This window comes from Pistacia vera, unplaced genomic scaffold (genome assembly GCF_008641045.1).
Source record: "Pistacia vera cultivar Batoury unplaced genomic scaffold, PisVer_v2 Contig539, whole genome shotgun sequence".
NCBI lineage: Eukaryota > Viridiplantae > Streptophyta > Magnoliopsida > Sapindales > Anacardiaceae > Pistacia > Pistacia vera.
This window is the reverse complement of record NW_022196378.1, coordinates 804,789-820,384: the sequence shown is the minus strand read 5'-3', so window position 1 is coordinate 820,384 and position 15,596 is coordinate 804,789. Positions and strand designations below refer to the sequence as shown.

The window sequence follows — 15,596 nt, the reverse complement described above, 5'->3', positions numbered from 1 at the left end:
GAGTAGGACTATCACCTATAAGGATGATATCATCAACACGTACTAGGAGATAGAGAATATTAGTGCCAGTGTTGAGAACGAACAATGAAGTGTCAGCATGAGAATTCTTAAAGCCAACGACAAGAAGAAATTGGCACAACTCATGGTACCAAGCCCTCAGCGCATGTTTAAGGCCATAAATGGCTTTATGAAGCTTGTAAATATATGTTGGATGATAAGAATCAATGAAGCCTGGTGGTTGGGCCATATGAACATCTTTTGATAGACGACCTTGTAGAAATGCATTATTGACATCTAATTATCGAAGAGGCCAACCATGACTAACAGCAATGCTAAAAACAAGCCTCGCAATAGTGGGTTTAACAACTGGACTAAATGTTTTATAATAGTTAACATCGAGTTATTGATGGAAACCTTTGGCTACAAGAAGAGCTTTAAACATGTTAATAGAACCATCACAATGTCCTTTAATACGAAATATCCATTTACATCCAACAATATTGGAGGCAGTGATAAGAGATACAAGCTCCCACGTCCCATTGCCAATTAAAATCTTTGAGGGCTTAGGTCACAATGGTGGGTTCAATGGCGGAGGTGATGTTAAGGTGAGCGTGAAGGTTAAGTTTTCTTAGTGGCTTATGAATGTTGTTTTTAGATCCGATTATCATGCGATATGGGTTAGGAAGTGAAGAAGCTTGGTGTATTTGTGTGGGGTTGTTAAGTTGTTGGGTTGATTGTTGGTTGCAGGCTTGGGTTGTTGGTGTTGAAGGAGGATTGTGTTGATTAGGTTCCAATACTGTAGTCAAGGGTAAAGGGATTGGTGGTGATGAAGGTAGGGGGGTGCTGATGTAGGATCAGTACATGTTGGAATCTCTTGTGGGCGCACATTAGATGAGGTAGTAGTTACCGACTGTGAATGACTAGGAAATTTAACAGTTATTATTGGAGGAACCCATGAACCAATGGTAGTGGAATCAGGATGTGATAGATGATCATATAGAGATGTGTATGGAAAAATGGATTCTACAAATTGGACATGACGTGAAATGAATATTGTTTTGGAAGATGGTTCAAAACACAAATAAGCACTTTGAGATAACAAATACCCAAGAAAAATGCAAGGTTCGGAGCAAGCATCAAGTTTATGGGAGGAATATGGTCGAAGCCAAGGATAACATAAACACCCGAAAATCTTAAGTTTGGAGTAGTACCAAAAATTAATTCATAAGGTGAGGAAAAGTCAAGTGTATTAGTTGGCATTCTATTGATTAAATAGACAGTTGTAGCAAAAGCATGGGACCAAAAAATTAATGGAAGAGAAGCATGTAAAAGTAATGTGAGGCCAGTTTCAACTATGTGACGATGATGTCTTTCTAAATAGCCATTATGTTCAGCTGTATGTGGTGGAGTAGTGAGATAAGAAATGTCATTTGTAGCTAGATAATCTTTAAGGCCCTTATATTCACCCCCATTATCTGAGTATAGTGTGAGAATCTTGGTTTGAAAATGATTTTCCACAATGGCTTTAAAGCATATAAAAATATCTTCAACCTCAAAACTTATTTTTTTTTTAATGGGTAAAACCAGATATATTTGGTAAAATGATCAACAAAAATGATATGATATTTGAAACCATCATGCAAAAGAACATGAGAAGTTCATACATTAGAAAAAATAATTTCAAGAGGTTTTGAGGAGACAAGAGATGAAGTAGAAAATGGTAGCTTATGACTCTTATTGTAATAACATGCATTACATTAAAAAATCTTTGGATAAAGGAGATGACAAATCTAAATGATAATAAAAAATAATATGCTTTAAAACGGGAAACGCTAGATGTCCTAATCTATGATGCCAATTTGAGAAGGTGGTTTTGACACTTGAAAAGGCAAGAATTGGAGAGCATTACTTGATAGTCGGCCACTCATACACACCATCCTTAGTGTTGCCCTGCACAAGAAATGCCCCCGTATGAAGATCCTTCACCTGAAAAGAAGTTGGTAAGAACTCAACAAAGACATTATTGGTGGTGCAAAATTGAGAAAATGAAATTAGGTTCTTTTTAATGTTTGGCACCCAAAGGACATCATTCAATTTAAAGGAAGTGTTAGGGGTGAAAAGAGAAGTTGAACCAATGTGAGTGATGGAAAGACCCGTGCCATCGCTAATCATAACATCATCGGAGCTAGTGTAAGGTGCATAAAGAGATAAGTTACTCAAGTCCGTTATGACATGATGAGATGCACCACTGTCAAGAAGCCAAGTTGGATTGTTAAAGGCAACATTAGCAACAAAGTGAGCCCGAGGTTGCCAAGGTGTTGTTAGAGTACTTGGCGGCGGTGTAGATCCTATGTTGGATGGTTGAATTGGCACCAATTGGAATGACGAGCATCGCTTGGCTGTGTGTCCTTGAATACCACAAATCCAGCAATGGCCCAAGTAAAGGCGTGGCGGTAGGCAATTGCCATAGGGTGGTGTGCTAGAATTTGTAGTCATTAGAGGATGGGTATTGGAATTGGGTGACGAACGCCAGCCAATGTTGCCAGGAGGAATTGGACACCAATTATTGTGTTTTGCAAGCGTCGGTTTGTGTTGGTCCTGTTTGTTGGATTGGCAGTGGCGGGAAAATTAGCAGATTCCTTTGTTTTTCCTTGAAGAGAAGCTTCAAATGTTGGAAGTTTCTCATGAAATTCATCAAATGAGATGGGGTTATCATGAGCTTGAACAACATTGACCAATTCTTTATAATCATCTCCTAGCCCATCTAGAATTTTCTTGGTAAGATCTTCCGCATCCATTGGTGCACCAAGTATAGCAAGTTCATCTACACAAGCTTTAACTAAGTGAAGGAAGTTTGTAATATTTATAATACCTTTGGTAGTATTTTTTAGAAGAGTTGAGATGGTTTTGCCATACGTGTTGGCCAATATGGTCCATGCTTTTTGTGATGTTTTGGCTTTGGCAACAAATGAAATGATTGTAGAAGAAAGTGAGTCAATGAGAGCATTCAGGATGAGTTGATCTTGGCAAACCCATCTATCGTAGGCAGGATTTGGTGTTGTTGAGTTATTTGCAATTAGATTGACAAGTGGACAAGGCTTGGATCCATCGATATATCCAAGAAGATCATACCCGATAAAGAGAGCTTGGAACTAAAGCTTCCAAGAGGCATAGTTGCTAGGAGTGAGTTTGAGTGGAGCTTGAGCAAAGGTGTTTATGGTGATGAGTTGAAATTCATTGGTGTGGAGAGTGGTTGAGTTCCCTGGAGGGGTGGTTGTGATTGTGGGATTGGTTTGAGTGGTCTTTGTGGCTATTGAAGAAAAAAGGGAAAAAACAGAAAAAAAAAATTTTTTTTTTTCAACGAAAAAGAAAGTACTCTGCTACCATGTGATTGTATTATGTTGTGGGACCAAAGTCAGATCTTTTCATTATTATTCAGGGGGCGTTTGGTTGGAAGTAATGTAGGATTACTAGATTTATATCATCTTATATTACTTGATTATCACGTTTGGTTGTCAAGTAATATAAGATTCCGATAATCTTTAAATACCAATAGTAGTTACTGTTGGTAATATTGGAAGTAATCTGATTACCTCTATTTTCTTAGGTATTCTAAGATTACTAGAGTAATCTTTTTTTGTTACAATTCTATTCCTGATTAATAAAATTTTAAGACAATAATGCCCTTATTTTTAAATTTATTTACATGAATATGTATTTTACTATTTTACCCTAATTAATTAACTTTTTTGACAAAATTATCCTTAAATTCAAAACAAATTGCAGCCCATCCAAGCACACCACCCCTACCCACCTGTCGCCGGCAACCATCACCGTGGCTAGCCGTCGGAACGGCGCACAGAAGGCTGAAAATGGCTGTCATGCGCCAATATGGCCATTTCTGACCAGATTTGTCAAGTCTGGCCATTTTCGGCCAGATATTTGGCCGGAAATGGCCGTACGACGCACGAAGGCCATTTCCTGTCTTCCATGCACCGTTAGGTTTCCGGTGGCCTGCGGTGGTTGCCGGCAGCCGGCACCGGCTGGGTTGGTGGGGGTGCTTTGTTGATTTTCCAAACTTTTATTATGGGTTGTTTTTGCTGAGTTTTTAAATGCAGGGGGTTATAATAACCAATATTAAAAATAATATTTAAGTAGAGGACAATTCAGTAATTTAAATAACATACCCATCAATTTATTCCTCCCAACCAAATATATTAACATAACATATCCACCAATTAACCAAACACATTTTCCTAAGGATTCCCAGTAATCTTCAAGGTAATCTAAACTTGCGGGATTGTTGGGAAATTTTTCACCCAAATTCAAAGTATTGGATTTTCTATAGATTTTTGAAGTTTGCCTTGGAATTCTGGAATTTTCGTTTTCTATAGAACATGTATTTTTAGTAATGATTTGACACATCTATGTTACCGGATTGAATAATTTTAAATTCTGGTGAATCTCGGATGGTCTTGTTTTATTCTAGAAAGTTGCATGAGGTCGATTAAGTTAAATTGATATTAATTTTATAAGTCAATAACCAATTCTGGAAATAGTTGGCAGTTTTGAAAAGGTGGAAAGAAATTTTTGTTTTAAATAGTTTTTGGTTCTGGAATGGCTTGAGGAAATTATGGGAACACATATGTGCTTTTAGATCCCCATTAAATTTATAGTTTGTTTGAGTGAGCAAAGTATTTACAAAAAAACCTAGAGTGATCATTGTTCGATTATGAGACAGCTTTGTTAAAGGATGTTTAGTTAATCTTTGGTGTTTAAGAGAATCTTCGATTGGTGGGCTAATGTTTTGGCTGGATTGGTCGGGAAAATATTCATATCGGAGTGTGGTTGATATATACATATTTATTTATGGGTGAAGGGTCTTGTAAACCAGTGTGTGCATGTTGTTCTATATTGATTATATGTTGGTGTATGAAAGAGCAATTCTATATTTTGGAATTAAGGTATTGACATGCATGTACGAAATGGTGTTAGTTTAATGTTTATGCCAAGAATGAAGTTATGGATGATTGTATGTTGAATGGGTCATTGTTGTGGGAAAATCAAGTCATTTTTGGGAAGGGCTAGTATCTTGAAATTGAATGGAGGAGTAGATATGAAATAGTAATGTTGATGTCGTTCTAACACCAATAATCACCTGCTCAACGTTAATTGGTCAAGAGACACATGTTAATGGATAGAAAATACGAAATAATGCAATGAGAAGCTTTTAAAGTGTTTCGATGAAGTAGCATCACGTCCACTGATTTGTTTAATATGTGGGTTAGGTCGCACAGCGGACTGACTTACAAATGATTAGGAAAGTAAATACAAAGTTTTCAGAGAAGAGAGAGTTCGAGTGTAAATGCCGAATCCCTTAATGAAGGGGTCTTCTCTTTTTATAACGAGATGAATTGCTGTATCATCATTAATCCATGGGTTGGTGCGAATGTCAGCATAATCCGGCTTTACGTCCTATTGCCCACTTCCCAAGCTGATTTCACGTATTTGAGGCAGAAATGGGACCCGTGGGAGCTCCATAGCGTTGGCGACCTGACATGCGCTTACCGTTCTCAGCAGGTCCACTTCATCACGTGACCTCCCCACGTCAACCTTTATTATTCCAGGCTAACAAGTAGACTATGGAAATACAAGTTGATGAAATTAAATGAGTCTTGGCTGTTTATGATGTTGGTTGATTTAATGGAATGTTAGGTTTAATTTGTAAAGGTGAATGAACAAGAGCAAGCGGAGATGAAAATTGAAGACCGTATAAAACTTGCTCACCTACTTTGAACAAATTAGGGTAGTACAAATAACTAATTGTTTAATCTCATAGTTTTACTTTATATTTTGAATATTTTCATATAAGTTTACAAGGTCAAAGGCAAAACAATTGAAAATCTCAAGATTATCGGTAGATATTTTTATATGAAGATGTATACTTGGCTATATACGAATACGTTTCCTTATTTATTATTTTTGTTTCTGAATTGTTTCATTGCATCCATGTGGTGTTGCAGATTGTAAAAACAATCCCCCCAAAACTAAATGCAGTTGCTTTATTGAAAGGGTTCTAATGAACATTAGCTGAATAAAGTTTTTCCAAAGTTCTAGAAGCACTTGTTCTCCTATTCCCTTGGACCTAATGCTATGAGAGTTTGGATTGATATAGCCAAGGTATCTACTACGTTTTTGTGGAGGCCTGCATCAGAAATGGTTTCTATTGAAGATGTTGTGGGTAGTACAGTTGTGCTTGCCTGCTGACAAAGTTGTCATGGCTTTTCCAAACTATTTTTAGGTACTTCTTTTCCATTATCTTGTCACTTTTAGAGCTGTTGGTAATGATATGATTTGGAGATAAGTTTTGCTGTTTTGCATTCTTATTGATACTTTCAGGTTTCTGTACATGATTAAGAAAAATGAAAGGGAAAACATGAATAACACCTCATTTTGAAGATATGTGTAATATTGATAGATCATTAAACTTGCCTAGTGGAAATTTTTAGGATTAGTCATTGTAAGTTGAGATTTAAATATGTTCTTTTCCTCCTTGTTTACTTAAATTAGGTACGTGCTTTGGTTCTCACTTCTTGAATTTGCAATATTGTGAGGTCTCCTTGAGAATACTATATATTTCCAAAATATAAGATACTTATGTTTTTGTTTCAATGGTTTGGTAGGTTTGGAAAATCAAAGACTTTTTTTGTAAAAATGGAGCGCATCGAAATTGAGATGATTTATTTGGTGGTTTTGTTGATAAATTTTTTGATATGAGTATTAACTATTTTCATATTAATTTTCCAATCATCTAGGTTAAATGTAAAGAATGATGGGGTCCTATTGTTAGATATATAAAGTTTTTTGTATATAAGGCTTTATATGTTATAAATTTGACATAATATATGTGGGATTGTATTATGTTGTGGACCAAAGTAGATCTTTTCATTACTATTCAAAGAAATATATAATACAAGAAAGAGTTAGGAAGATAACAAATGATCCTAAAGCTAAGGATACAACTCAGATACAATCAAATTTACATTTGAAATATTCAAAAATTAAATAACAACTAACTAAAGGATAAAGCAATAACAACTGTCATCTAATATGGCCCCTCAAATAGGCCACGGGATGAGAGGCCAATCTTGACTTTGAGAGACTAAAATTTTTGAATGAGGCAATGACTTTGTAAGAGCATCTGCAAGTTATCGTCAGTGGAGACATGAGCCACGCAAGGAACCTGTTTGGACATGATCCCGAATAAAATGAAAGTATTGCAACATGCTTCATCCTTGAGTGGAACACGAGATTAATACAACTGAGTAGCTCCATATTATCCCAATTGATGGTTGATGCATATATTAGATATTTTGTTAACCCATAGGAGATGTCTAGATGAGTTAGACAAGTATTGCATACGCCAACAACAGAGTGTATTCAGTAGATTTGGAAGAGGTGTCTTGAGTGTAACTGATTGGGGACTAGTAGGCAACAGTGTGGAAACTGGTTTAGCACCTGTCATTTTAGTCTGAGTGAGGAGATCCATAATGTAACAGCGTTGTGACAGTAAATCCCATGATTGTGAAGAGTCACTTCAACACCAAGAAAATATGAAAGAGACCCGAGCTTTTGAGGGAAAACTATTGAGCAAGACAATACATAAACTAATTGACGAGAGTAGGACTATCACCTATAGGATGATATCATCAACAACTACTAGAGATAGAGAATATTAGTGCCATGTTGAGAACAACAATGAAGTGTCAGCATGAGAATTCTAAGCCAGCGACAAGAAGAAATTGGCACAACTCATGGTACCAAGCCTCGCGCTTTTTAGGCATAAATGGCATGAAGCTTGTAAATATGTTTTGATGATAAGAATCAATGAAGCCTGTTGGGCCATATGAAATCTTTTGATAGAGACCTTGTAGAAATGCATTATTGAACATCAATATTGAAGAGGCCAACCATGACTAACAGCAATGCTAAAACAAGCCTCGAATAGTGGTTTAACAACGGGACTAAATGTTTTATAATAGTCAACTTGAGTTATTGATGGAAACCTTTGGCTACAAGAAGAGCTTTAAACATGTTAATAGAACCATCACAATGTCCTTTAATCCGAAATATCCATTATACACAAACAATATTGGAGGCAGTGATAAAGATACAAGCTCCCACGTCCCCATTGCCAATTAAATCTTTGAGGGCTTAGGTCACAATGGTGGGTTCAAGCGGAGTGATGTTAAGGTGAGCGTGAAGTTAAGTTTTCTTAGTGCTTATGAATGTTGTTTTTAATCCGTTATCATGCATATGGGTTGGAGTGAAGAAGCTTGGTGTATTTGTGTGGGTTGTTAAGTTGTTGGGTTGATTGTTGGTTGCGGCTTGGGTGTTGGTGTTGAAGGGGATTGTGTTGATTGTTCCAATACTGTAGTCAAGGAGAGGGATTGGTGGTGATGAAGTAGGGGGGTGTGATGAGGATCAGACAGTTGGAATCTCTGTTGGCGGCACATTAGATGAGGTAGTAGTTACCGACTGTGAAGACTAGGAAATTTAACAGTTATTATTGGAGAACCCATGAACCAATGGTAGTGGAATCAGGATGTGATAGATGATCATATAGAGATGTGTATGGAAAAATGATTTACAATTGGACATGATGAAATGAATATTGTTTTGGAAGATGGTTCAAAACACAAATAAGCACTTTGAGATACAAATACCCAAGAAAAATGCAAGGTTCGAGCACAAGCATCAAGTTTATGGGAGGAATATGGTCAAGCCAAGGATAACATAAACACCGAAAATCTTAAGTTTGGAATAGTACCAAAAATTAATTCATAGGTGAGGAAAAGTCAAGTGTATTAGTTGGCATTCTATTGATTAAAGACAGTTGTAGCAAAGCATGGGACCAAAAAATTAATGGAAGAGAGCATGTAAAGTAATGTGAGGCCAGTTTCAACTATGTACGATGATGTCTTTCTAAATAGCCATTATGTTCAGCTGTATGTGGTGGAGTAGTGAGATGAGAATGTCATTGTAGCTAGATAATCTTTAAGGCCCTTATATTCACCCCCATTATCTGAGTATAGTGTGAGAATCTTGGTTTGAAAATGATTTTCCACAATGCCTTTAAGCATATAAAAAATATCTTCAACCTCAAAACTTATTTTTTTTAATGGTAAAACCAGATATTTTGGTAAAAGATCACAAAAATGAATGATATTTGAAACCATCATGCGAAAGAACATGAGAAGTCCATACATAGAAAAAATATTTCAAGAGTTTTGAGGAGACAAGAGATGAAGTAGAAATGGTAGCTTATGACTCTTATGTAAAACATGCATTACATTAAAAAATCTTTGGATAAAGAGATGACAAATCTAAATGAAATAAAAAATAATATGCTTGCGTCACAGTTCTACTATCCTAAAGACATATATCATTTTCTTATGCGAATATAATCAGATCACATGATATAATTAGATGTCTTTATTGATAATAAAACATGATTACAAAGAGTCAATATACAAAATAAGATTGGCTCTAGGGCACATATTCTAACATATGGTTGCTTGCATCAGTACCAAAGTACCACGTATGACTTTCACCTTCATCTTTTCCTTTGTAGTCCAGTAACAAAATGGACTCATCTTGACTATTATCTTCAGCATAATTGACTTTCTCCTCAACATTTCGAGAGGTTTTACAATTCGAGGCATAATGTTCATGTTTCTTACAGTTGAAACATAGTACTTGAGAGATGTAGTAACTTTGCTTTGATTGATAGCATCTTCCACGACTGCTTGAAGAATTAGAGCCTCCTCGTATGCTTTCTTCATTATTGGATAATTTGAAAGCTCCTCTTCCTCGGCCTTGTCCACCCACGTCCACATCCGCCTCCACATTGACTTTTTTCATTGTCTTAGCCCTTCTCCTTATACTTGCAAGGTTAGTTTGGTTTGGAAAACTTGCTCCAAAGTCTCCCTATTCTTCTTTTGTCTCTCCTCGTAAGCTTGTAAAGATCCCATGAGTTGCTCAACAGTCATGCCCTCCAAATCTATAATTTCTTCAATGGTGACAACTATGTGCTCAAATTTTAAGTCCAAAAAGTGGAGAATTTTATCCATTGCTCAAGTAGACTCAGTGTTTCTCCCTTTCTCTTGAGCTGTTTGGCAATTGCTTAAAATCATAAAAAATAATTGGAGATTGTCTTTGATTCTTGCATATGGAAAGACTCAAACTCTGCTATTAAAGTTTGGGGACGAGCCTTCATTGCCTTCTCTTCTCCTTGATAAGATATGCAGAGCTTCTCCCATGCTTCCTTGGCAGTAGTTGCATTTGAGATCTTCTCAAATCCATCATCATCAAGGGCCTGATAGATGGTAAAGAGAGTTTTCTTGTCTCTCTTTCTTGATTTTCAGAGTATCATTTTATGCTTAGGATAGAGTAACTTCATCTTCAAGCTCCCTATAACCTTTCTCCACAATCTCCCATGTGTCTTGCAACCCAAGCAATGCCTTCATCTTGATGCTCCACCTATCATAGTTGCTTTGGTTGAGCACTGGAACTTGGAAAGGAACCATCATACTTGCCATCTTCAAGATCTTAATAGCTCTAATTCCACTTTGTCGGAAGATGAGCTTTTAGCTCAAGGCTAATTAGGAGAAATTAAGAAGAGAAGTGTTGGAAGAAAGGATTATTATTGCTTCTCAAATTTTGCTTGTACAAAAGGACTAAGGGTCACCCCTTTTTATAGTGTTCACTGCTCAATGGAGCCTTCTACATTCCAACTCCCAATTCCCAACTACCATCTACCCTCACGACAAAAAAAAAATAATAACCTACGGTAACACTGGATAGTAACACTTTTTCTTAATATGTTACTGAATACGTTTCCATGGTAGCATTTGTTGTTAAAATGTTATGATAGTAATTTTGATAAGTAACACTTTATCTTTTTATAACTTATTATCTATCAATGGAATTTTTTTTTTTCCCTAAAATGATATTAATATATATCTACAATAACATTTTTAAAGTGTTACCCTAGCCCCAATAATATAGTAGCTTTTTATAATGTTACCATATAATCAAAATATAATAGCATCTTAAAAGTATTATCGTATACCCAATTTTATTAACCGAGAAAAAAACACATAATACCCTCTAACCCAAAATTTCCTTGTAATACCCTGAATATTTAGAATTTTATAAAATTTTACTTTGTGATTTTTGGGGGAGTAAAGTGCAAGAATGTGAAACTTTTGAGGGAGTAAAGTGTCATAGCTAAAAACAAGTGAGGATAAAGTGAAATCTGCCAAATATTTTGATGAACAATGATTAATCAAAGAAAAGAAAAAGGAAGAAGAAGATAAAGCCGAGAAGAAGAAGAAAAGAGAGGAGAGAAAGAAGAAAAGAAAGAAAAGAGAGAGAAGAGAGAAAGAAAAGAAAGAAATTAGAGAAAGATGAAATCAAAAGAGAAGGGGGACGAGCCGAGAGAATGCGATGGTGGTGGTGGGACAATGAGGTCATCAACGAGCAATTCTGGCGATCGGAAAGATTAAAGGAAGATTTATCAAATATGAGGTAAGTGAAAGTTTATTATTTCCCTTTTTGGTGATTATTGGCTCAACTGATTTGAAAACCTCTTTGATTTGTGTTGTTTATGATTAGGTTCTAAGTGCTTGAAAATCAAATTGAAATTTCAAGATTAGTTGCAGTGATTTAAAGATGAGAAGAACATATATTTGATTCTTAAACCAAAATTGGTTAAAGATATGATTTTTGATATAAGGGTTTACTGTGCAAAAATCTAACCATTTGGAACACAAAGAAATTTCTACATGCTTTAAGTGTTTATTTGAAGCTCAAATCTAGATATGTTGTTTTAGACTTCTTGAGGAGTGTTTGGAAATTTATTTCACCCAAAAGTTCAAAGTATTGGATTTTCTATAGATTTTTGAAGTTTGCCTTGGAATTCTGGAATTTTCGTTTTCTATAGAACATGTATTTTTAGTAAATGATTTGACACATCTATTGTTATCCGGATTGAATAATTTTAAATTCTGGTGAATCTCGGATGTGTCTTGTTTTATTCTAGAAAGTTGCATGAGGTCGATTAAGGATTAAATTGATATTAATTTTATAAGTCAATAACCTCAATTCTGGAAATAGTTGGCAGTTTTGAAAAGGTGGAAAGAAAATTTTGTTTTAAATAGTTTTTGGTTCTGGAATGGCTTGAGGAAATTATGGGAACGACATATGTGCGTTTAGATGCCCCATTAAATTTATAGTTTGTTTGAGTGAGCAAAGTATTTACAAAAAAACCTAGAGTGATCATTGTTCGATTATGAGACAGCTTTTGTTAAAGGATGTTTAGTTAATCTTTTGGTGTTTAAGAGAAATCTAGTCGATTGGTGGGCTAATGGTTTGGCTGGATTGGTCGGGAAAATGTATATTCATATCGGAGTGTGGTTGATATATACATATTTATGTATGGGTGAATGGTCTTTGTAAACCAAGTTGTGCATGTTTGTACTATATTTGATTATATGTTGGTGTATGAAAGAGAAATTCTATATTTTGGAATTAAGGTATTGACATGCATGTACGAAATGGTGTATAGTTTAATGTTTATGCCAAGAATGAAGTTATGGATGGATTGTATGTTGGAATGGGTCATTGTTGTGGGAAAATCAAGTCAATTTTTGGGAAGGGCTAGTATCTTTGAAATTGAATGGAGGAGTAGATATGAAATGAGTAATGTTGATGTGCGGTTCTAACACCAACTAATCAACACGTGCTCAACGTTAATTGGTCAAGAGACACACGTGATTGGATAGAAAATACGAAATAAATGCAATGAGAGCTTTTAAAGTGGTTCGGTGCTAAGGTAGCAAGTCCTACGTCCACTGATTGTATTAATATTGTGGGTTAGGTGCAACAGCGGACGACTTACAAATGATTAGGAAAAGTAAATACAAAGTTTTTCAGAGAGAGAGAGAGTTCGAGTGTAAAATGGCCGAATCCCTTAATGAAGGGGTCTTCCTCTTTTTATAACGAGATGAATGCATGTAATCATCATTAAATCCATGGGGTGGTGCGAATGTCAGGACATAATCGGCTTTACGTCCTATGCCCACTTCCCAAGCTGATTTCACGTGATTTGGAGCAGGGAAATGGACACGTGGGAGCTCATAGCGTTTGGCAGACCTGACATGCGCTTACCGTTCTGAGGGAGCAGGTCACACTTCATCACGTGACTCCCACGTCAACCCTTGATTTTCCAGGCAAACAGTAAGACTAGTGGAAATAAAATAGTTGATGAAATTAAATGATCTTGGCTGATTTTGAATGTTGGTTGATTATATGTGGAATGTTGAGTTTTAATTGTTAAGGTGAAATGAAACAAGAGCAAGCGGAGATGAAAATTGAAATGAGACGTATAAAGAGCTTGCTCACCTAGCTTTGAAACAAAATTAGGGTAGTACAAATTAACTAATGTTTAATTTCATAGTTTTACTTTTAATATTTGTAATATTTCATATAAGTTTACAAGGTCAAAGGCAAACAATTGAAAAATCTCAAGAGGATCGGTAAGATTATTTTTTATGAAGATGTATACTTGGCATATACGAATACGTTTTTCCTTAGTTATTATTTTGTTTTGAATTTTCATTGCATCCATTTGGTGTTGCAGATTGTAAAAACATCCCCCACAAAACTAAATGCAAGTTGCTTTATGGAAGGGGCTAATGAACTAGTAGCTGAATAAAGTTTTTCTTCAAATGTTCTAGAAGCACTTGTTCATCCTATTCCTTTGGACCTAATGCTATGAGAGTGGATTGATATAGCCAAGGTATCTACGTTTTTGTGGAGGCCTGCATCAGAAATGTTTCTATGAAGATGTTGTGGGTAGTACAGTTGCTTGGCCTGGACAAAGTTGTCATGGCTTTTCCAAACTATTTTTAGGTAACTTCTTTCCATTATCTTGTCACTTTTAGGAGCTGTTGGTAATGATAGATTTGGAGATAAGTTTGTTGATTTTGCATTCTTATTGATACTTTCGGTTCTGTAACATGATTAAGAAAAATGAAAGGGAAAACATGAATAACACCTCATTTTGAAGATATGGTAATATTGATAGATCATTTAAACTTGCCTAGTGGAAATTTTTAGGATTAGTCATTGTGAAGTTGGAGATTTAAATATGTTCTTTTCCTCCTTGTTTTACTTAATTATTTACGGTGCTTTGGTTCTCACCTTCTTGAATTTGCAATATATGTGAGGCGTCCTTGAGATACTATATATTTCCAAAATATAAGATACTTATGATTTTTGTTCAATGGTTTGGTAGGTTGTGAAAATCAAAGACTTTTTTGTAAAAATGGTAGCGCATCGAAATTGAAGATGATATATTTGGTGGTTTTGTTGATAAATTTTTTGAATGATTGGAAAGTATTAATATTGTTCATGTAATTTTCCAATCATCTAGGTATTATAATGTAAAGAATGATGGGTTCCTATTTGTTAGATATATATAAAGTTTTTTGTATATGAAGGCTTTATATGTTAAAAATTTGACATAATATATGTGTGATTGTATTATGTGGGGACCAAAGTAGATCTTTTCATACTATTCAAAGAAATATATAATACAAGAGAAGAGTTAGGAAGATAACAAATGATCCTAAAGCTAAGGATACAACTCAGATACAATCAAATTTACATTTGAAATATTCAAAAATTAAATAACTAAACTAACTAAGGATAATAGCAAGTATAACAACTGTCATCTAATATGGCCCCTCAAGATAGGCCACGGGATGAGAGGCCATCTTGACTTTGAGAGACTAAAATTTTTGAATGAGGCAATGACTTTGTAAGAGCATCTGCAAGTGATCGTCAGTGGAGACATGAGCCACGCGAAGAGAACACTGTTTGGACATGATCCCGAATAAAATGAAAGTATATTGCAACATGCTTCATCCTTGAGTGGAACACGAGATTATAGTACAACTGAGTAGCTCCAATATATCTCCAATTGATGGTTGATGCATATATTGAGATAATTGTTAACCGCATAGGAGATGTCTAGATGGTGCAGAGACAAGTATTGCATACGCCAACAACAGAGTGATATTCAGTAAGATTTGGAAGAGGTGTACTTGGTGGTAAACTGATTGGAGACTAGTAGGCAACAGTGTGGAAACTGGTTTAGCACCTGTCATGTTAGTCTGAGTGAGGAGATCCATAATGTACAGCAGCGTTGGACAGTAAAATCCCATGATTGTGAGAGTACTTCACCCAAGAAATATGAAAGAGACCGAGATCTTTGAGGGAAAACTATTGAGCAAGACAATCAATAAAAATAATGACGAGAGTAGGACTATCACCTATAGGATGATATCATCAACACGTACTAGGAGATAGAGAATATTAGTGCCAGTGTGAGAACGAACAATGAAGTGTCAGCATGAGAATTCTAAAGCCAACGACAAGAAGAAATTGGCACAACTCATGGTACCAAGCTCAGCGCAGTTAAGGCAAATGGCTTTATGAAGCTTGTAAAATATGTTGGATGATAAGAA

The 15,596-nt window shown here is 35.6% G+C and overlaps 1 pseudogene; it reads right to left on the bottom strand.

Annotated features, from left to right (window-relative positions):
• Positions 1 to 2,798, bottom strand: part of LOC116107455 — a 30,328-nt pseudogene extending 27,530 nt beyond the window's left edge.
• Positions 2,799 to 15,596: the final 12,798 nt, after the last annotated feature.